Genomic DNA, 22,876 nt, shown 5'->3' on the forward strand with positions numbered 1-22,876 from the left:
CAAAACGATTTTCATAGAAATTAGATTACAAAATGTCTTGAAAGTGTTCAAGAAATTTGAACTAAACAAAAATAAACAAAAACAAGTAAACAACAATAACAAAAAAAAAAATAAAAAATGAATGTTCAGTAAAATATCACAATACAAAGACGTAGAAAAGTCTTTCTATACGGAAACGGTCAGACACGGTTATAATTTTGAATGAAATAACAAAATTTATGAAATTAAATGGAATAGAAATCCAAAAAGAGAATATAAATTTGGTTCGATATGCAGATGATGTAGATGATGACATTACTTGCAAGAAATGAAGATAATTTCCAAAGGAATTGCTTAAAAAGTTTTAACATTTATGTAGCAAACATGACTGAATGGGGAAATCAAAACACCGCTAATTGCAAAGAAGCAGTAAAATATGAATTGGAACTAAATAAGGAAAAATTAGAACAAATAATAAAATTTAACCTAGAGATGACTGTTATCGAAGTTAAATAACAATCTCTGAAGGCTAATAAAATATATGGATGTTTATATTCAATTATATGGAAAAATAAAGATTTATCATTTTTCATTTTAACCATTAAGAAAAATTGCTAAAAAAGAAAGTTTGGAAAAAAAAATAAAAAAAAATTGAAAATATTTATGAAGAATGTCAATCAAAACGAATTAATAATTGAGAAAAAAAAATGGAAGAAAGAAACAAAGCTGAACGAATAGAATATATTAATTAATTGAATAGTTAAATTAGTCAAAAAAAAAAAAATGGAAATTCAATATACACATTATGTTCATTTTTTTTCTGCATACAAAAATTATGTATGCAAACAATGTGTGTGTATGCGTAAAGAGAACAGTATGCATATTTTTTTGTATACCGATACTAAAACGCATACAGTTTTCTACACATGATGGTCACAAAGTCGCAGCGTATATGCAAAATACTTGGTCACTCGCGTCATCACGTGTTTTAGGCAACTGTTTAAGAAATTCTGCTGGTCAGCAATCGTTCAATAGAGTTGATCACAATGGGAAAAACAAAGGATTCCGAATCCGATAAGCAAAGGGCTTATTGTTGATGCCCGACTGGCTGGAGCCACTATTTTGAAAACAACAGAGCTGACTGGTTTCTGAAACGGTGTTTAATTAGTGGGAAAATAATCTTTTTTTGCTTGTCTAAGAGGTGTAACTGTAGACAGTCTTTCAGGAACGAGATCGCCATCGTCTGAGAAGGCTTGTACGGACAAACAGAACTTCCCGTGCAGCAATTGACCGAAGCAATTAATGACGGGTGTTTCCGACTCATATCTCACCGAACTATGAGCAGGGAACTGAAGAAGATCGGTATTGGCAGTCGCATGCCTAGACGTAAAAAAAAAAGTAGTAGCCGGTATGTGTAAAATAAGCCAAACTTCGTGGAGATGCACAAACTGTCAACACGGATACGTGAGCGACACTGTCGTCATCAGTTCTATAAAATGTAAGGCAGAATGGAGATCGAGTGAAATGTTTTGTGCAATTTGTTGTTTTTCCCTCCACAATTTCACCAATGTTCGCAGCATGTGACTGTAATTTTCAAGTATTCCCATGCAAAAAAAAAAAAAAAGTATGAGGTTCACAGACCAGGAACATTCTCTCTGCGACCCATTAGTTGCTTGGGATATTCGAAAAAAATTAAATACTTTCCAACCTTTCCCTTGTTACTGCGTAAAAAATCGTTTAATATAAAGAACTGAATGCATTTTAGTTTTAAAATAAATTAAACAATAAATTATTCATATTGTTTCAATGTTTCACTTGAGTGAAATACATCTTGAAACTGTGTATACAGTAATTTTTCAAGCACTCTGTGTGATTGTGTTAACATGTTTTGTTTTATGATGGGAATCAAAGTTGTTCATTTTGAAATTCTACTCAATGCCAAGCAGTCTATTAGCAACCTGTTCACTTTTAATACTGAAAACTTTTTAATATGTGACATGTTGCTTAATTCTGAATTTCGGAGGACCTGCGTTCACGTTCATCGAAACTGTTTTCAAGAAAACAAGACTAAATTACATTCCATTTAAAGTTCTTCTTTTCTTTTTTAATATATAAAGAACTGAATGCATTTTAGTTTTAAAATAAATTAAAAAATAAATGATTTTTTAATTAATTTTTTATTGTTATTATTTTTTGTATATATATTATATATACACAAAATATTATATATTGTTATATATTTATTGTTATTATTTCTTTTCGCTTCAGAGCAAACCTTGTGTTACCAAATGATATCTGCGATTATAGCCTGTTTCTTTTAGTAGTTTTAGATGGCATTGAAGGCTCTTTGTTCTATATTTTATTTTATTAATATTAATATTATTCAAGAATGCAAATCGGGATGTCTTTTTTCAAAAATCCAAGCTCCCCACCATCACCCCACCCCATGCTATAATCACAGTTTCCTAATATGTGGTAATTAAATATGTATTAGTGAAGCTATAATAAACTTGCAACAAGTATTAGTGTAGCAATTTAATAAACAAAAAGTGGAGGACGTTTCTTTTATTCATTTCGGGGGGGGGGGGGGGTAATTCAAACTGAAATCCCTAAAAAATCAGTTTCAAAGCTGTCCACTACCGAAGTGAGATCTCTATTATTGTCTTCCACATTTCTTCAACTCCAGACACTTGCTGTTTTGCTAGCGTGGAGATTACGAGAGACTACCTCCAAATGATCTTATGTGTCCGGCCTTATCGTTCAATAAATAAATAAAAAGTTAATTAAATTAAAAATATACAGCTTATAGCTAGCACTATCTTCTTCTTCTTCTTCCAATGGTACTAACAGGCACTTAAACGCCAACGACTTTCCAACTATTGTTGGACCTCACAACCCCAACTCAAGGATAAGGTGCTTAGCTCAATGCCTTCCAAAGCGTCCTGTTTGTAGATGCGTGTGTTCACGGGGTCGGTTTACCTTTTCTGGGAGGAGGACGAAAAACCTCTCCTACATCCGTATGAGACCGGCTAACTCGCCTTTAGTCGAAAGAGACCAGATAAAGGTTCCTCGCGTCGCTGACGGGAATCGAACCAAGGTCTTTCCGACCAAAGGGTTTCGTCTATACCGACTGAGCTACGAAGGCTCTATAGCCAGCTATATACTGCTAGCAAAGACGGATGAAAAAAAAAAGGGGGGGGAGGATGGAGGGGAGGATCATGGTAACACTACATAGGCCTTCTTGTTCTATTAGAATACGACCCTACAGCACATTCAAAGCAGAGTTAAAAATTACAGACAGCCAAGAAAAATGAGAAAACATTCTGATCAAACAAGTAACAAATGTGATATGGAAATCATTTTGAAATGCTTTTGATATGAAATACCTAAGAAAAATCAATAAAACAAAGTGGACAGAAATAAAAACAAATGAAAATGTCAGAGAACTTCACTTCAAGAAAACAATAATTACAGCACTAAAAAAAGAGTCAACTAAGCTGTTTCGGGTATGCTTCAAGGATGAACCCAACTATCAAACATATTATTAAATGGCAGAATTGAAGGACAGCCCAGCAGAGGAAGACCAAGAAGAGGATGGATTGACAACATAAAAGAAAGCATCCACTTAAACCACATGACAGAACTACACAAAAAGACGGAGACAGAGGGAAAATGCGGAAATTTGTCTTTGAGGAACTCAACCTCCCATGAACGGAAGAGGAAGAAGAAGAAAAGGCACTTTTCCAAGGCGAACCATTCGACGAATAATTCCAACTGGCGAGAGCTGCAGTTCGATATAACTTTTAGACTACAATATTCTTTCATAGGCAATGATCTTCCCTAACCCAAAAACACACTTCAAATTCATCCCGCGATGACTCTTTTGACTCCATGGAGGCCTGAATAATAATAATAATAATAATAATAATAATAATAATAATAATAATAATAATAATAATAATAATAATAATAATAATTCAAATCTAATCACCAGTCTGACTGATAATTCTTTATCACAGAGTAATCTACAGATTAATATACACCTACAGATTTGTGATAACGATTACAGAATATATCTAATTAAACTTGTAAATACTTAAATAGAATTTACAATTATGCATAATATATAATGGAAAATTTAATATTTTCAATAGATTTTGAAAATATTTTGAATATTTTTGAAATAAATAAATTTATTTTTATATTTAATTATATACACCTTTAAAATTTTTAATTATATTTATGTTGTTATAAATAATTTGTGAAAGTATTGGTTGAGCATTGATTACTGTATATATCACCAAAGATATATTTAATGTATAATATATATATTTTTATAATTATATTTATAATTATATTTATTGCTGTTTTAAGATACAACTCTTACCTCACTCCGAATATTGCAATCGCTTCTTCCTAAATTCAGTTATTCTCACCTCACAAGTTGTACTCATCGCATGTGTAATTTTTTTTTTTATTTTTTAAATAAAATTTCTGTAGTGTAGAGAGTTTTGAATATTATTATCACTACCTATTAATCATCATTCTCACACATCCTGCAAAGAAGCTGGTTTATCGGCGTATGCAAGGAAAGCTAGTAAGTCTGTGTAGTACTGGCGATTCCTGCAATCAGTTTATTAAGACATTTGGATCCACAGATTTTACTCATTCGTGAGTTACGCATTCCTACTATATTAACAGACCCCATATAATTGGATGAATGTGTTTAGTAAGGTAAACATCAAATGATGGAATTTTTGCATAATAAATCACATATAAAGTAGTAATTAACATTTATTATTACCCTTTGGCGATTTAATCTTGTTAGGACACTTTTTTTTAAAGAATTCATATTTGATGTTTATAAAGTATAGATGAATAGCAAAAAATTAAAATATTCCATCCAATGTCGCGAAGAGTAATACTAATTTTATGTTCATAATTTTCTTTAGTTTCCCCGCCCCATTCTCTTTCAGCATCCAAAATATTCGCAAAAACTCCAGCTGAAGGATCACCAGGAACTTTTATAACAACTTTTATATTAATTATGTAAAACTTTTACATGAAGAAGGGGGGGGGGGTTATATAATGTGTTTCGTCTGCACATTTTTTGCTAGTTTTGAATATAAAAACATTCTCATTCGTTTTCTACGATATTCTTTCATCAACTAGGGAAGTTGATGAACTTAAAACGAATCTAATAAATGTTTCTCAAGTGTGTTTATTGGATGGTCATTGAAGCTCCGTAAGACTCTATGAGCAACATGAATAACAAATAGAATTTTGAATGTGGTTATTAATAATAAAATTCTTTAAGAATTCTAAATGGAATAATGAAAATCATTATTCAATTTAGATAATAATAATAAATAATAACAACGAACTACACTTGTTTCTTCTTCTTTAGCCTTTTTCCAACCGCTGCTGGATAAAGGCTCCCCACTCCCCTCCCCCCCCTCCCCTTCTCCCCTTAACGTTCCAATTCCTTCTTCCTTTAGAGAATGTCCACCATCTCATGTAAAATCTTTGTAGATCACCTCTCCATCTTATTCTTTAGAAACCTTTCTTTCTCTTACTATCCACTTGGTGCTTAATTTTATCCACCTTTCTTCTGTCTGCTAATATGTCTGGCCCATCAACATTTGCATGTTTTTCAATAATTCCCAATATCCTGAAATGATATTATTTGACAAAATAGCGAATTACAGTATAGGAATCCTAATATTTCTTATATATAGGCCGGATTCCGCTATTCAGATTAGATGGATACGACTCTACAAACCAAAGTTGTGAATACACAACTCATTTTTTACGCTAGGAGTATTTTTAATTCTTTTGGGAATTTTCGCGATTGTGAGATGGCATTCATAAGCTGTAAATACTCCAAAATCTGAATACTTCTACATAATTATAAATAGAGTAGTCATTTCTCTTCTCTTATTTTTTACGCTAGGAGTATTTTTAATTCTTTTGGGAATTTTCGCGATTGTGAGATGGCATTCATAAGCTGTAAATGCTCCAAAATCTGAATTCCTGTTCTTAGTTGCTATTCTTTATGCTGCATTTATCAATCAAGATGTGGAGTCGTCTGCTGGCATAGAATTCGTTCATCTGTAGTCCACAAAATGAGATTTTAAATGAAAGGACATTATCTTTATTTATTTTTTATATAATTTATTAATAATATTTAATTATAATTGTTATTGATTTTAGTGATATATATTATTTATTTTATTTTATTTCTATTATTTATTCTATTTTATTTATTATTATTATTTATTATTTATTTTATTTATTTTTTTTTTTGAGGTGCCTGAATAGCCTCATAACCCATCACGCTAGATCAGTGTTTCTCAACCTGTGGTCCGCGACGATATGACAGGTGGTCCGCAGGCAGACTTAAATTAATTAAATAAATGTATTTTTTTTAATTATCCAAACAAAATAAATTAAAATTGAATAAGTAAGTAAAAATTATTGAAATCAAATGGAGCCTTAAAAAAACCAACAAATAGCGTCAGAATGTTCAAAGGCAGAAGCAATAAAACAATATTGTTGTTCACTTCACCCCTCTTTTATTACTCGTCATTCTGGCACTACAATCATTTGTAGCGGCAGAATGACGAATAATAAGAGGGGCGAAGTGAATAGCAATATAGTTTTATTGCTTCCGCCTTCCCTTGCTGTTTTTTCAGACTTGAAGTGAACATGTGTTATCCACATTTCAACCAATGGCTTATTGTTTATTGATTTTTATTACTGAAGGTTTTCCTCCTTCAACCAAGGCTCAGTATACATTCAGAAGTGCTAAATGATACTTGGACAAAGTGTGTAGTGAGTTAACCCCAGTATTTATATATTTATATATTTTTTGGAAACGTCTTTTTAATAATGGAAAAGTGGCTTAGAACTAGGACTTTGAAAAGAAGAGCAAATGAAACAGGTAATGTTAACCCTAATTGCAATACACGTGTTGTAACGGTGAGTAAATCTGATACTATTAAAGTAGAAGAAACAAGCAGTTCAAAGAAAAATTACAGTAAGAAATATAACAGTTCATATTTGGAATTCGGGTTTATTGGTGTGGAGATGAAAGTGAACAGAAACCTCAATGTGTTTTGTGTTATGAAGTGTTGTCGAACGAGTGCATGAAACTTGCGAAACTCCGACGACATTTAGAAACTAAACATTGTGATGTGAAAAATAAGCCAACTGAATTTTTTCAGCGACACTTAGGGACATTAAATCATTGGAAAGATATAATTTCAGCCATGGGTTCCATTAATAGCAAAGCACTGGAAGTATCCTATCTCTTAAGTTTGTGCATAGCGAAAACAGGAAACCTCATTCTATCGGGGGAAATTTACTACTTCCGGCTATAAAAGATGTGGTAAAAACTATGTTTGGCAACAAGTTACTAAAAGACTTTGATTTGATTCCTCCTTCAAATGACATTGTCGGTCGCAGAATTAATGATATGGCAGGTGACGTAGAATCTCAGTTAATCGAAAGAGTTAAGAGTCCTTATTATGCGTTACAAATAGATGAGACTACTAATGTTACAAATGATGCACAGTTAATATGCGACGTAAGATATGAGCATGATAACAACATTCATGATGATATTCTGTTTTGTAGAACTTTGTCATCCCGAACAACTGGAGAAGAAATATTTCACTCTCAATAATTACATAATAAACAAAGGGAGCCAGTGGGAAAAATATATAGGCTTCTGTTTGGATGGAGCTCGCGCTCTTACAGGTAGGCATAGTGGGATTGTTTCTAAGGTCAATGAAGTAACTCCGGATATGAATTGGGTGCATTGTTTCATACATAGGAAAGCGTTAGCCTCCAAAGGAATGCCACCAGAATTTAAAACTATGCTATACAACGCTGTCAAGCTACTTAATTTTATTAAAGCTCGAACGTTAAATAACAGGTTACTCTGCGATGAAATGGGCAGTGAATATACACAACTTTTGCTTCATTCTGAAATTCGCTGGCTTTCCAGGGGCAAAATACTAACAAGGCTATTTCGATTAATGCACGACGTTTTATTATTTGTAAACGAACGTAATTCTGATTTTGCATCACTCCTTGTTGACGAAGCGTGGTTATCAACACTATCCTATCTTTCAGACATTTTTTTCGAAATTAAATGAACTAAATCTCTCCCTTCAGGGAAATATTTTAACTGTTCTTGATGCCAACGACAAAATAAAGGCATTCGAGAAAAAACTGGTTTTATGGATTAATTATGTAAAAGACAGACAGTTTGCACCTTTTCCAACAATGGAATCCTTTTTAGTGGAAAATAATATTTTTGTTCATTCTGAGTTTGTGGAAAGGGTTTGTGACCACCTCAAAAATCTGAAACGAAATTTTGAAACATATTTTCCGAATAACTTTTATAAGAAATTTCTGTGGGTTCGCGATCCATTTCATGCTTGCAGTCACCAGAACGACCTTTCGTTATCGAAAAAGGAACAGTTAATTCAGCTTTCAAGTGACAGTGGGCTTAAAATGCAATTCCGTGATCTTGGTTTTGCTCGATTTGGATCTCGTCTTCAGTGAGAAGTGAATTTCCGGAATTATCTGAAGAAGCATTGAAAATCGTCCTGCAGTTTTCTACAACCTATCTTTGTGAGAAAAGATTTTCATCGCTCCTTCAAATAAAAACAAAATACAGAAATCGTCTTAGTGTGTGTGGCGATCTTCGACTGAAGTTGACCAATATTGAGCCAGATATCCAGCAACTCTGCAAGGGCCGAGAAGCTCAACCATCTCATTAAAAGTAAGTAGTAACATAATTATATCATCTTATTTAACATGATATAATTACATCTCATTTTGTTTAATAAAAAATTAAAACTTTGTTCAATGATGATACACTTTTAATCGTTTACTTCCAATTTAATTAATTATGTTGCCATATCTTTCAAAACGTGCATTTAGATTTATTATGTTATAAATGGCACAGTTTTTCCGAAATGTTGGTAATTCCTACATAGGTTTTTAAAAAAAAATTACAAAAAGTCAAAACGACGTATAGGGAAATAAATTAAAAACACTATGTTTATTTTTGAAGTAAAATTTTTATTCCAACATTCTAAAATGTTATTTTTCTTGCTTTTCTATTCGCAAAATCGTCGATCACATTGTCGAAGTCTATTTCATCACTCAGTTGCTGTTTTATAAGACAAATTTCATAAACGCCAAAAAAGGTGCTGCCTGGGGCGGATCTCCCCCACCAGCTACGCCTCTGTAACTTAGTGGTCCGAAGAATTATTTTAGGCATTTTATTGGTCCTTGGGCTTAGAAAGGTTGAGAAACGCTGCGCTAGATTTTTATGGGAAAAAAAAAGACATTAAATTTTCAATTTTAATCCTCGACTATAGCAATCACCTTTTTTATAGTTTGTTTCTAAATTAGTTCATCCTTGAAGCAGGTGAGTTTTCCTCCTTCTGAAAAACTCAGATTTTTTATACCATGATTTAAAATAATAGTAAGAATAAAATAAAAATAAACGTTGGAGTCTCATTGCTTAACACAATAACATACCAGTTTAAGACAAGGAACACGAGATGGAGTGGCAGCCATATCTTGATGCGTTTTTAACCCCACACAGTGGGCAGAATTTATACTAATTTTTCAGCGATTAATGAAGATTAGGAAGGTAACACCACTGATTTCTAACAATTTATGGAACAAACAAACTTTTTGAACTTGAAGGTCAAATCCTTGAAAAATATTTTATGGTAGCAGAGTTCATTTTGTGAAAATATTATAAGTAATAGCGGAATCTTCAAAAATGACGATGCTATTCTGATAAGATCTGTTGTAGATAGATCAGATGTACGTATAGTTTTGAACAAGAATATTTTACTTTATTGAAATATTAGAACGTAGATATATAAGAAAGGTAGCATTATAATAGCTATATAAAACTTATAATTATAAATCAATGATGAATTTTTCGATTTCCAAAATAAAATAAAATTAAATAAAATAAAATTGCATGGGTTCAATTCGAACCTAAGAGATGTCAAGGAGTTGGCAATGTCACTATTCTCCATTCTTAAGAACATTTTTTAACACTCGGGAGGTCGCATCCAATTTGACAGATAAATGCTAATTGTTAACATGAATATGCTTTAACCTATCTATTGTATAGGTTGAAGATCATGAGTAGCTGTGCATTCATATGCTACGAGTTATATTCCGCACTTTTGTTTTTGCTGTCAGTTTGGTTTAACACATGTTATGTAAAGGTTTATGATGTTTGACAGTAAATGTTATCTGAGAGAAATGTCAGTATAGCATAGTTTAGTTGGTTTTTTTATTCTTTGTTCAATAATTTCTAGATTGTAACTGAAAATAAATAGACCATCATGTATTACTGAAATAGAGAGCAAAAGGCTTATTTTTATAATACATATCCTCTAGGACAGTGCTTCCCAAACTTCTGGATGTCAGGGCTCCCTTTGCAAAAATTAAATATTTCACTGCCTCCCTCGAAAAAAAATCGTAATAAAGAGATATATTATTATAATATTTATTGTATTTATATTCAATGCAAAACATATACAGCGAATATTGCAAAAATCAAATGCATCTATTACATTTTTTGCCTCTTACCGTTTGGTTCTGAAGACGATGCGGGCTGTTCTGGTAAAATATGAAATACTGTCCTTTTTTTAGTCTGTTTCTGCTTCTTCTGGTTGTTCGCGGGATTTTTTTAATTTTTTATCAGCCACTTATCCATCTCAGGGTTAAATTTTTTAACCTAGAATAGATCAAATAATATCACCACTTACCGATACTGGCACACCACAGACTTGATAACATGAAATTAGTGAATATTATCTGAATAAGGGAATCCCCGGACCAAGAACATTTTTCTCTTTTGTGACTTTTCTCCCTTTACAGTAATTAAGCCTAACGCGAAACAGACAGCAAAGGCAGGTTATTTATTAAAACGTGCATATGATTGGTGCGGTATTAACAAAAGATCGCGCAACCTAAAGATAAAAGCAGCTGACAATTGAGTTGAAATGCTAACTCTCTTCAACCGAATTCCATATGTGAAACTGCATAACATTCATTATACATACATATATATATATATATATATTACTTAGTTTTAACACTTTTACGAATTTTAAAACGTTCGGTTGAATTTTATTGCTGCCTTGGGAAATCGAACTCGCACACATCTAATTAATAACAATAGTTTTTAGTTAGATACTGTGTTTTCCCATGCAACATATGGTTTTGTTTCAGTCTATACAGCATAGTTTCTGTATGAGGGGACATGTGATTCATTAATTAGTGTGTTTTTATCCCAGTTGCCTCTAATTGCACTATTTGTTCAGAAATATATTACACTGACTCCTTATACCTTATTCACTGGCATAATAAAAGTACTTGTTTTTATTGCCTCTGCAGTATAGTGGCTGTTAGGGAGGGTGTGTTGTTTACCACTGAAGGAGTTACTGTCTCCCCACATGAACTTGTTTAAGCTTTTTTTCATGTGTGAAGTATATGTGAAACTTTTATTGGTAACAGAAAACTAGCTCAGATGACAGTGATAATATAAAACGAGTTTTGATATGTATATAAAGTCAATATCAACAGTCCCTGATTACAAATGATGAAAGGGACAGGAAGATTTGGAGCTTCCCTGGAGAGCATTCGAAGTAAATACAATTAACCACTGCTTTGAAATGAAACATATGAATAAGCAACATTTACTAATATTCATTAAGCGTCGAAATACACAGGAAGCAAAGTTTGTGAACCAACACCAATGTGTGAATTTTTCCATTAAAATATAAAAAATAACAAAAAAGAAATAATAAAAGTTAAACACGTTTCTTTTAAAATAAAAAATCTAATTAGTCTTAAAACATTTTAAATTTGTTTTCATTATTTCACGCCCCCCCCCTCAACAAAACTTACGGCCCCCAACGGGGCCGCGGCCCACAGTTTGGGAAGCGCTGCTCTAGGACAGTGTTTCTCAAAGTGTGGTACGCCCCCGGGGGTTTGCAAAAGGTCTTCAGGGGGTTCGTGACAATTTTCGGCTATGCATCATTAACGCATGGAATAATATTTAAGTTTGAGATCGTAAAACGTTCCTATTGTATCACTGAATAAGGTACAGAGACATCTGCAGGCTGCATAACATGTTTCTCAACAAACATTGCAATTAGAGACAACTGGGAAAAAAGCGGCACTAACTAATGAATCGCATGACCCCTCCCACATAAAATGCTGTATAGTAGACAATCAAAACCATATAGTGCACCGGCAACATATGGTTTTGTTTGAGTGAACGTGTTAAAACTAAGAAATATATAGTGAATGTGTTTCAGATGTTATGGAATTCGGTTGAAGGGAATTAGCATTTCAACTGAACTGTCGGCTTGTCTTTGTCAATTAGTAGCGCGACGTTTTGTTAATACCGCACCAATCATGTGAACGTCTTCATAGCTGCTTTATCTCTACTGGCCTGCCATTGCTGTCTATTTCGAGTTCTGCTTTCACTAGCCATTTGTTGAAGGACTGTTCGTTAAATACGGTACTTTTTTTGAGCTTTCAAATTCTTAAGTATGAATCACTGGTTAAAGACTGGATTTTTAAAATGTGCAAAAGAGAGGAACATAGTAGATGCAAGTAGCTGTCAGCAACAAGAAAATGTTGATATTGTATCTGGATCAAGTGAAATTGATGAGTTGTCTGACATCTCTAAAGAACCAACTAGGAAGAAGATGAGAAAACTTCGTAAGTACGATATAAATTACTTGAAATGTGGATTTTCATCGACGGGAAATGAAGAGGAACCTATTCCATTATGTGTAATTTGCGGTGAAACTTTAAAAAATGAAGGCATGAAACCATGTAATTTAAATCGCCATTTTGAATCGAAACATAATGAACGCAAGGACAAATCTGTAGAATGTTTTCAAAATAAACTAAAAAATTTAAAAGAATCTCAAAAAGTGATGTCAATCGTGTCAGGAGGTGAAAACATGAGGGCTTTAGACCATATCGTGTGTCGCTATTAATAGCAAAAAGTGGTACAGTGGTGAAACTTTGGTCAAGCCTGCAGCAAAAATAATACGGAAATTATGATCGGAGATAATGCAAAAAAAAAAGATCTTTTGATCGGATTTGCCTTTCAAATAGTACCGTTCATCGAAGAATCAATGAAATGGCTGAAAATATAAAACAAACATTGTTATCCGATATACGTAAGAGTCATTATCATGCGTTGCAGGTAGATGATTCCACCGACATTACAAATTTTGCAAATCTTCTAGTGTTCGTTAAGTACGAAAAAAATAAAAAAAACTCATGACGACCTTTTATATTGCCAACCCTTGCCAGAACATACAACAGGCGAAGAAATATGCAACAGTATAAATACCTTTATGCATCAAAACAAGCTTGATTGGAAAAGTTGTGCTGGACTAAGCACGGACGGAGCGAAATCCGTGGTCGGATCGAAAAGAAGAGCTTGTTTCAAGGATTCTTCTTTTCCATACCGATGTTCGTTGACCTTCTCATGGAAAAGTCCTTACTCGTTTATTTGAACTTCGGAATGAACTACAAGTGTTTCTTGATGAAAAGTTTGAATTAAAAAAGCATTTACGTAATTGGAAATGGCTCATTCAAGTAGCATACCTGGCAGATATATTTACTGTATTAAATAGTCTTAATTTATCTTTACAAGGCAAGGAAATTTCTATATTTCATGTCCAAGATAAAGTGAACACCACGTTGGCAAAAATGAAGTTATGTCAAAAGCGGGTTGGTAATGGAGAATTTGACCGTTTCCATCGCTCCATGAATTGTTCGCAAGTTCAAATGAACAAATTGATGATGATGTGAAAATTACTATCATGCAGCATTTAAAAAGCTTACAAATGAATCTAGAAAAGTATTTCCCTGAATTGGACATTAATATTGAGTGGATAAGATACCCTTTCAATAAAAACAAATTTATGCCAAAGGGTCTATCGTCAATAGAAGAAGAACAACTTTTAGAACTAGCTTCTGATGGTTTCCTAAAAAATAAATACAGCGAGAATACGTTATCATAATTTGGCTACAAATACAGAATGAATTTCCTGAATTAACAGATAAAGCCCTAAAGTTCATTTTTCTATTTACAAGTTCATATCTGTGCGAAGTTGGATTTTCGGCCCTTGTAGATATTAAGACGAAGAAGAGGAAGCGCATTATAGATGTCGAACCGCATCTGAGATTGAAATTAACAACTATAGAGCCAAATTTTGCTGAAATTTTATCCCACCATAAGCAATTTTACTCCTCTCATTGATGATAAAGTATTTCAAGTAAGTAAAACTTTATAGTATCTTTATAAAGTTTGTTCTATTAAATATAAATCATATTTCTTGAAGGAGATGTAAATCTTTTGATGTTTAACTGCCAGTAAGCGAAACTCTAAGAACTCAGACTGAGATCTACAGGGTGTTCGGGATAAATTTGACATATTTATAATTAATTATATTTTTCCGTAAGTTACATGTATTAACACACACTTCTCTTCATTTAAAAGTTTGGACCCTTCTTCATTCATATACAAGATGTCAGAAAGGATGGATAGCTGGAATCCACCTGAATCATGGAAGAGAATAACTTGTATCATGATGATTCGTGCCCGCCATCAAAATAAGGATATTACGACTGCTGCCCAATGCTCCCTGAATAGAGTAAAAACAATCAGGCATGAACTAGAGACTTGCAATGGTGACTACGAGGATGTAGCAAGAAGAAAGATCCCTAGCAGACGATCTGATTGCGTTCGTACAGCAGAATTCCTCGCAAATCTGCAGGAACAGGTGTTGAAGAACCCTGGCATTGGAATTCGGGCTTTGTTCGTGGAGTTGCTAACTGTAGTCAAGCCCTGGATAACAAGGGTAGCCAATGGTAGGCCGTATGTATGGCAGCAGGATTCGGCCCCTTGCCACACCTCTGGGAAAAGTCAAAAATGGTTGTCTGAAAATTTCTACGACTTCACCAGTCCAAATGTTTGGCCTCCAAACTCCCCAGACCTTAACCCCATGGATTATTTTGTATGGGGCGCAGTTGAAAAAGACACCAATCGCACTTCCAGTAATACAAAAGCCCAGTTAATGGATAAAATTAAAACAGTTTTTGCGGCCCTTCCCAGGGAGACTGTAGCATCAGCTTGTTCGAGGTTCCGAAGCAGAATTGAAGCTGTGATCGATGCTAATGGTGGTTATTTTGAGTAAATCTTGTTGATAGTATTGTAATTAACTCTGCCTGTAATGTTTTTTTGTCAATTCATTAAATTTAATAGATACAAAGAAGATTTTCTTTTTCCTTACGAAACAGTCAAATTTATCCCGAACACCCTGTATGTATGAGTTTCATACCGAAAAACTATTTTGGCAAATCCAAGTGTAAGTAACCACTTGGAATTACAACACCAAGGCAACTCGTATCAAAGGTGGAGCAAGATCCCTCACTATCCTTGATATTTTCTCATAATGTACACACACAGCCCCTAGGGGATGTAATACTGTAATTACATTATGAGGAGAGGTCACTACCCAGACCGGTTTCAACCTTTTTTGAGGTCTCATCAGTGAGTAGGTATGGCATTCGTATAGTGAAGGTATGTAAGTTCTTTTCACTTAAACCTTGTTATCTTCCAGGTCTACCATCAAAAGATTAAAACATCAAAAAAGTTAAACATCAAAAGATTTATATCTCCATTATTATTAAGGTTGCCAGACATTAACATTAACATTTCTGGCTAGATGGGTGGAGCAAAATTGCTTTTCATATTCCCCTTTGTCTTGTAATGGAAGAACTTTGAATGGAGTGTTTGTGAGCTATATGCTCGCCCATTGAGGGCAGTGAAGTTAGTTGCGTTCAGCTGAACTTAAAATAGATTTTGGTCTTTTATATTTGTTGATTTCTTCTTCATTATATTCCGAGGCTTCCTTGATTAAAGGGTTTGGATGGTTACTTGTCTTGGTAAAGAACTTCTCAGTTATATTTATGAGAAAGGAAGAGATATAAGGGATGTTAACTTCTCTATGGATCTGGGTGTTTCTTATGAACCAGGGGGCATCCAGAATCATCCTCAGGCACTTATTCTGTAATCTCTGAAGTTTTAGAATGTTAGAATTTGCGGTGTGGCTCCAAGCTGGGGATGCATAAGTGATAACCGGTCTAATTACCATCTTGTAAATTGTTAATTTTGTTTGCATGTCCAGTTTACTTTGTCTGTTGATCATAGAGTAGAGCTGTGCTAAGACGTTGGTTGTCTTTGAGGAAATGTAACTAATGTTTGCTGAATAGGAGTTTACTATCAAGAATCACTCCAAGATATTTAACCTCAGTCTGCCATGGAATCTTTACTCCCAATAAATAAATATCCTCCATGGTATGGATTTTCTTTCTAGTGAACAGTATGGCTGAGCTTTTCTGGGGGTTAACTTGGATCCTCCAGTCTGCCATCCACTTTTCTAAAGTGTGTATGCTATTTTGTAGTCTTTTAGTTGCCAGTTTTGGGCTCAGTGAACTTGACATGAGTGCAGTATCATCAGCATATAATGCAGTGAATGTTGTTCTTGGGTTCAGAGGGATGTCTGCTACATAGATTGAAAACAGTAGAGGTGCCAGAGAGATCCTTGAGGTACGCCTGCCGAGATCCTGCGTCTGGTCGAAACCGTTTCGCTTACCCTGACCTGCATGTATCTGTCTTTCAGATAAGAATGTATTACCTTTATTAGTCTGACTGGGAAATTAAATTTTATCAGTTTGTAGAGAAGACCTTGATGCCATACTTTATCAAACGCCTTCTGTGCGTCGATGAAGATGGCAGCTGTATTGAGTTTCCAGTTGAAACCTTTAGTAATGATTTCTACCAGCCGGTGCACTTGTTGGGCTGTACTGTGGGCCCTACGGAAGCCGAACTGTTCTTTAGGCAAAATTCCTAACTTATCTGTTTCTGCTTGGAATCTTGAGAGGATCACTTTCTCTGTTACCTTTCCGAGGCTGGATAATAGGCTTATGGGTCTGTAGCTTTCAGGAAGGTGAGCCTTTTTTCCTGGCTTCTTCAGTGGTATGATTGTGGCTGTTTTCCATGTAGAAGGGAAATGCTGGAATCTAAAGATAGCATTTGTAATGTTGACGAGATGGACTATGGCCTTTCTTGGGAGTAGTTTTACTATTCTGTTAGTTATGCCATCCAGTCCTGGAGCTTTTCTATTGTTTAGATGGGAGATGATATTTATCATTTCTGTTGGATTTGTAGGAGTGATATGTTCTGAGTTGACAATGTTCTGTCTTAAGGTTGACCTAACATGACGATGAATCTCGTACATAAGGTTGATGTTTAAATTAGTATACGATGGGTTGCACTGAGATTCTAGGTTATCTACTAGTGCTTCGGCTTTCTCTTCATCTTTGTGAACTGTCCCTTTCTTGGTTTGGATAGGGGGTATGAGTTGCTTTTTGGTGAGGATTGCTCTTAAGAATTTCCATACAGAATGATCTTCAGTATTGATGTTAGCCAATTTGGTTTCCCATTGATGGTTTCTGTGTTTTTGACGAGCTTCTCGGACCTGCCTGTTTAGATTGTTCAATACTTTTTTATCTTGTGGGGCTCTGGTATTGTGGTATCTCTTCCTGGCTCTATTTTTTGCTCTGATTAGGTCCATGATTTCTTCGGGGATAAGGTTTGTTGGGTTGAAGACAGTTGATTGTCTGACTGATTCAATTGCTTTCTGAATTTGTATGGTTAAGTTATTTATTGCTGTGTCAATCTCTTCCTTTTTACTGATATTGGGTACCAGACCAATATGATCGGGAAGAACCTTGGCTAACTTGTCCCATGGTATGAATGTGTGCAGAGGAGAGAACTGATCTGAAGAACCTAGATTGAGCACTATGGGACTTTGGTCAGAAGATAATTCATTGACTGATTCCAATTTGAATTGGTATCTTAAATTTTTAAAAATGACAATGTCCAGCACATCCGAGCCACCCAAAGGGCTGAAATGGGTGGGCTCAGTAGGGCCAGCGACTACAACAGAGTTGAGCATTGCATAGTTGGAAAGTGTGTGGCCTTTGGTGTTAGTAGATGAGCTGTACCAAGATGTGTGTTTTGAGTTGAAGTCTCCTGCTATTATTATGGAGTCATTTGGACCAAGTACGGAGTCTAGATCTGTTGTCAGCAGAGGAATGGTTGGAGGGTTATATGCAGCATAGATCTTGAGACTCCCAGCATTGAAGGTATGTACCTCCACACCAGTCACCTCCAGGTTTACTGTTTTGGGCTTGTCTATTGTGTTATGATTCAAATAACTCTTTATATATATGGCTGTGCCTCCACCTCTTGTGCCAATTCTGTCGTTTCTGTACATAGCGTATCCACGGATTTTTGAGTTATTAGCTGGTCTTAGGTGTGTTTCACCAATCAAGATTATATCAGCACTGAGACGAGTTGAAAGTTCTTGTTGTTCCAAAATCTTGTTCATCAACCCATTTGCATTCCATACTATTATCTTAAGAGCTTTTGGTTTGAATTTATTATTCATGACAGATGGCTGTTATAATGTTTTGAGTGCTTTGCAGGAATCTCTTTCTGGAAGATGTTGAGGGGCATGTCTTGCTGAATTCTTGCAGCATAGTGGCAAGCGAGGCTGTTAAAACGGATGTTATGTTGGAGCTTTCTAGCTCGAGAGATGTAGGAGGCTTAGTTCTTGCAGCCTCAGCATATGTTTTGGTCATGATTGTTCCTTCTTGTGAGGAAGAAGGCAAGGTGTTTCGGACTGGAAGACGATTTGTTTGGTTGCTTAAAACGTCTTTACGTGGCAGAACAAGATTGACTTTTGTTGGTCCTCGGTTTTTTGGATTGGAAAGGCATCCCTTGTAGTTGGCAGGATGAGGTCCTCTGCAGTTTGCACAGCATGCTGGAGTTGTGCGAGGTTTGGTACAAGAGATGGTCTGGTGTCCCTCGCCGCACTTCAAGCACCTGTAGGCTGCCTTACATAATTTTTGGGCATGTCCAAATCTTTGGCATCTATGACACTGATCTGCAGATGCTCTTTTCCTTAGAGGCTCAGTTGTAATTTTGAGACTGCATACTACAGTCAGTTCATAGATCTGCTTTTGTGTGTTGTTTATTTCCACCAGCACCAAAGGCATTGGTCTTTTATCAGATCTGAGCATCCTTCTCACTCTTACTGGGCACAGGCCTTGTCTGGAGAGATCAGTGCTGACATCTTCAGGAGTGATACCTTCAGCTATCCCACGTAGAACAACCTTCAGGTTCTTTTCACTAGGTAAAGTGAAGGTGTGGTATGGGACGCTAGCTCTGTCCAGAAATCTGGTCATCTGTCTGTAATCCGAGACTGTAGAGGGTTGTATTTTAACTCCCTCATCTGTGTTTTTAGCCCATGAGAATGAGATGTTTTGCTGTCTTAGGGCTGATGAGATAGGGATCCATTTTTCTTTATCTCTTAATATGACTGGTGGTATCTTTTCTTTAGGACCATTGTGTGCTTCTATCCCTGATGTTTTGGGTTCTTCCACATTGGTGGAGATTTTCTTCTTCTTTTTCACCAATTGGAACTCTGTATCGGTTTCCAAGGTATGATGTCTGCTGTCTTGGGATGTAGCATCTTCCATACTCGGGGAGTATGCTAAATCTGATTGCGTCTGAGTTATGGGCTCTTCACTCATGTCAACCATATTATCCTCTGTGACTGCTGTGGGGGGAAATGTGTCAAAGAGCTTGACTTTTCCTGGCCAATTATCACTCAGCAGCTTTCCCAGTCTGAGGAATTCAAAGTAAACTTCCTCGAATTTGGCCTCATTTAGAAGTTTTGCCATGATAATATTCGGAAATAACTCACGGATGGAGAAAGAGTAGAGATTGCTCAAGTGTTCCGAACAGGTAAAGATAATCCTGTGGACTTTTGAGGGTCCACTAGCAAATCCCGTAGACACACTAAGGTGTCTACCAGCAATAAAATGTGGCGATATAAAATACAACAATGGCGATACTAGCGGCAGTAGGCCTAGCCTATCGCCCTTGTAAATTCAATAGACTTACCTGGATAAACCAGTATAGAAAATAAAGTGCCTTGCTGCAATAAACTGCCTGTTTATTGCAGCAAGTAATTAACTGATATTATTAATGGATAAGCATAAATCTCTAAAAACATATCATCAGTCAAATTCACATTCACCATCAAAAATACACAACACGAAACACTAACACGCGAGCCGCCATCTTACTTCCAGTGAAAAAAAATTAAGGTTGCCAGAAATATAGCTTTGGCTTTCAATCTATGTTATAAAATATATTTCTTGTTTACATGAACATATAAATTCAAATAAAATAGACATTTAATTTTTTAATATTTTAAATTAATTAATTTATTTTAAATTAATTAGGGTGTACTTCGTAATAATGAAAATTTAAGAAGGGTCTGCGGATATCTGAAGTTTGAGAAACACTGCTCTAAAAAGATGAAACACTAAAGAGATGTGCTTTACATTTATAGAAACTATGGAAAATTACGTGTAGCTTGTTCCACCTTTGCAACGAGTTGCCCAAAGTTGCACTACTTATGCTTGTGTCCGTCGAAACTTTTAGTTTCTATATTTTCCGCACGAAGTTCTTGAAATAATATTGAAATAATGTTGGATTTAATATTTATCATACATATTTCTATCATACATATCCTCTAGGAGATGTACTTTTATGGAAAATTCACATTTATGGAAAATACTATGGACAAAGTCCAGGAGCTTGCCCCACCTTTACTACGAGTTGCCCAGTATGGCACTACTTATGCTTGCGTCCGCCGAAACTTTTGGTTTCTATATTTTCGGCACGAAACTCTTGAAATAATGTTGAATTCAATATTTATCAAACATATTTGTAACATACATATCCTCTAAATGTGCTTTTATGGAAAATTCAAATTTATGGAAAATTCAAATTTATGGAAAATACTGAGGACAGAGTTCAGGAGCTTTGCCCACCTTTACTACGAGTTACCAAACGTTACACTACTTTTACTTGTTCCTCCGAAACTTTAGTTTCTATATATATTTTTTGGCACGAAACTCTTGTAGTTTCTATATTCGGCTATGGAATAATGTTGGATTCAATATTGACTTAATTTGTACCATCATAAATTATATTTGCAATGTTTGTTCTTTATTTGTTTCGCATTTTAGCACATAATAGTAAAGAATGTTATCTCTCAGATATACCACGTCTTAGGCTGCAAAATTACCATTGCGAACTCCCGAGTGTTAAAGAAATGTTAAATGAAAGCTTTTACAGTCTGTATAAAACATGAATTCGTTCTCCAGATGCATATATATATAAACTTTTAAACAATTTTAAATTGAGCAATACAGAACATATTATTTTTCAAAAATTAATACATATTAATATTTTTAAAAATTACAATAATAATTAGGAATTTTGGAAATATAACTTTATTATTTCTAATTATATTCAAACACCTTTTTTATTTTTATTTAAATTTATAATAATTATAAATGTTTAAAAGTTTTTTTCTTCAGATTAGGATACTATTTCCTCATTTCATTGAATTTCTAGTTCCAATAGTTCCAATACGTTCCAGTTTGTGAGGAGTGTCCGATCCAACGAATCTAGAAGAAAGCTGCATGTTCCAGTCCTGCTGCCAGAAACTTCCATCCTTGGTGAGAAATTTTTTTTAGTTATTTTTCCTCTCTTTTGCCTTGCGCCTGCTTGTAGTCTTCCGCCTCTATCTATATCTATATCTATATATATATATATATCTATATATATATATATATATATATATATATGATAACTGATAACTGATGTGGCATGATGGATATCAGTCCCAAGGACTCCAATCCCTTTGTCTCTATGAAATAGTCTTGCATTAAAGATTAGCGAGCACTTGGCTCACCCTATTTAGAGCTGTATGGAGGAACCTGAACCGATAAGGAGAGCTGTTTTCGGGCGCTTATGTTTCCACCTGTCGTGTTCGTCATAGTTAGAAGATTCTCGAATGAGTTGATTTGGATGAACAGCTGCTTTGGCAAAATAAGCAGCAGCACTGTTATGGAGGAACGTGGGAATATCTGGAATATCGGCATCACGGTGCAAGAGAGCATTTCTGACAAACCACGGAGCGTTAAAAATCATACGGAGGCACTTGTTTTGAATAACTTGTAGCTTGTTGATGTTGGTGGGGGAAGTGTGACCCCAGGCTGGAGATCCGTAAGTTAACGATGGTCTGATAATTGTTTTATAGATCCGTAGTTTGTTTTCAGTGCTAACTTGACTTCTTCTATTGAGGAGAGAATAGAGTTGTACAATTGCAGAGTTTGCCCTTTTGCATGCATAAACTATGTGGGAGTTAAAGTTTAAACGGTTATCAAGCTGAATGCCTAGATATTTGGTAGTAGATCTCCATGGGATGGCTGTGTTAAAAAGTTTAACTTCTCCAGAGTGAGATGCTTGTCTTCTTGTGAAGAGAATGGCAGTGCTTTTATCGGCATTTACAGATATTCTCCATTTTCTGAACCAGTCCTCCAATTTTCTTGCTGCAGTTTGTAATCGCTGAGTAGCTATATTAGGCCTGAGAGATCTGCTAAGAATTGCCATATCATCCGCATAACTAGCTATAGTGGTTAGTGATGTGCTAGGAACATCAGAAACAAAGATGTTAAAAAGCAGCGGTGAGAGCAGCGAGCCTTGAGGGACACCAGCAGTGATTTTTTTCATTGAGGATCGAATTCCGCGCAACTTGACCTGGATTTTACGGTCCTGTAGAAAGGAGTTAATAATTTTGGTAAGGTAAAGAGGGATGTT

This window comes from Typopeltis vanoorti, chromosome 8, assembly GCF_054136105.1.
Source record: "Typopeltis vanoorti isolate ZY-2024b chromosome 8, IOZ_Tvanoo_1.0, whole genome shotgun sequence".
In the NCBI taxonomy this organism is placed as follows: Eukaryota; Metazoa; Arthropoda; class Arachnida; order Uropygi; family Thelyphonidae; genus Typopeltis; species Typopeltis vanoorti.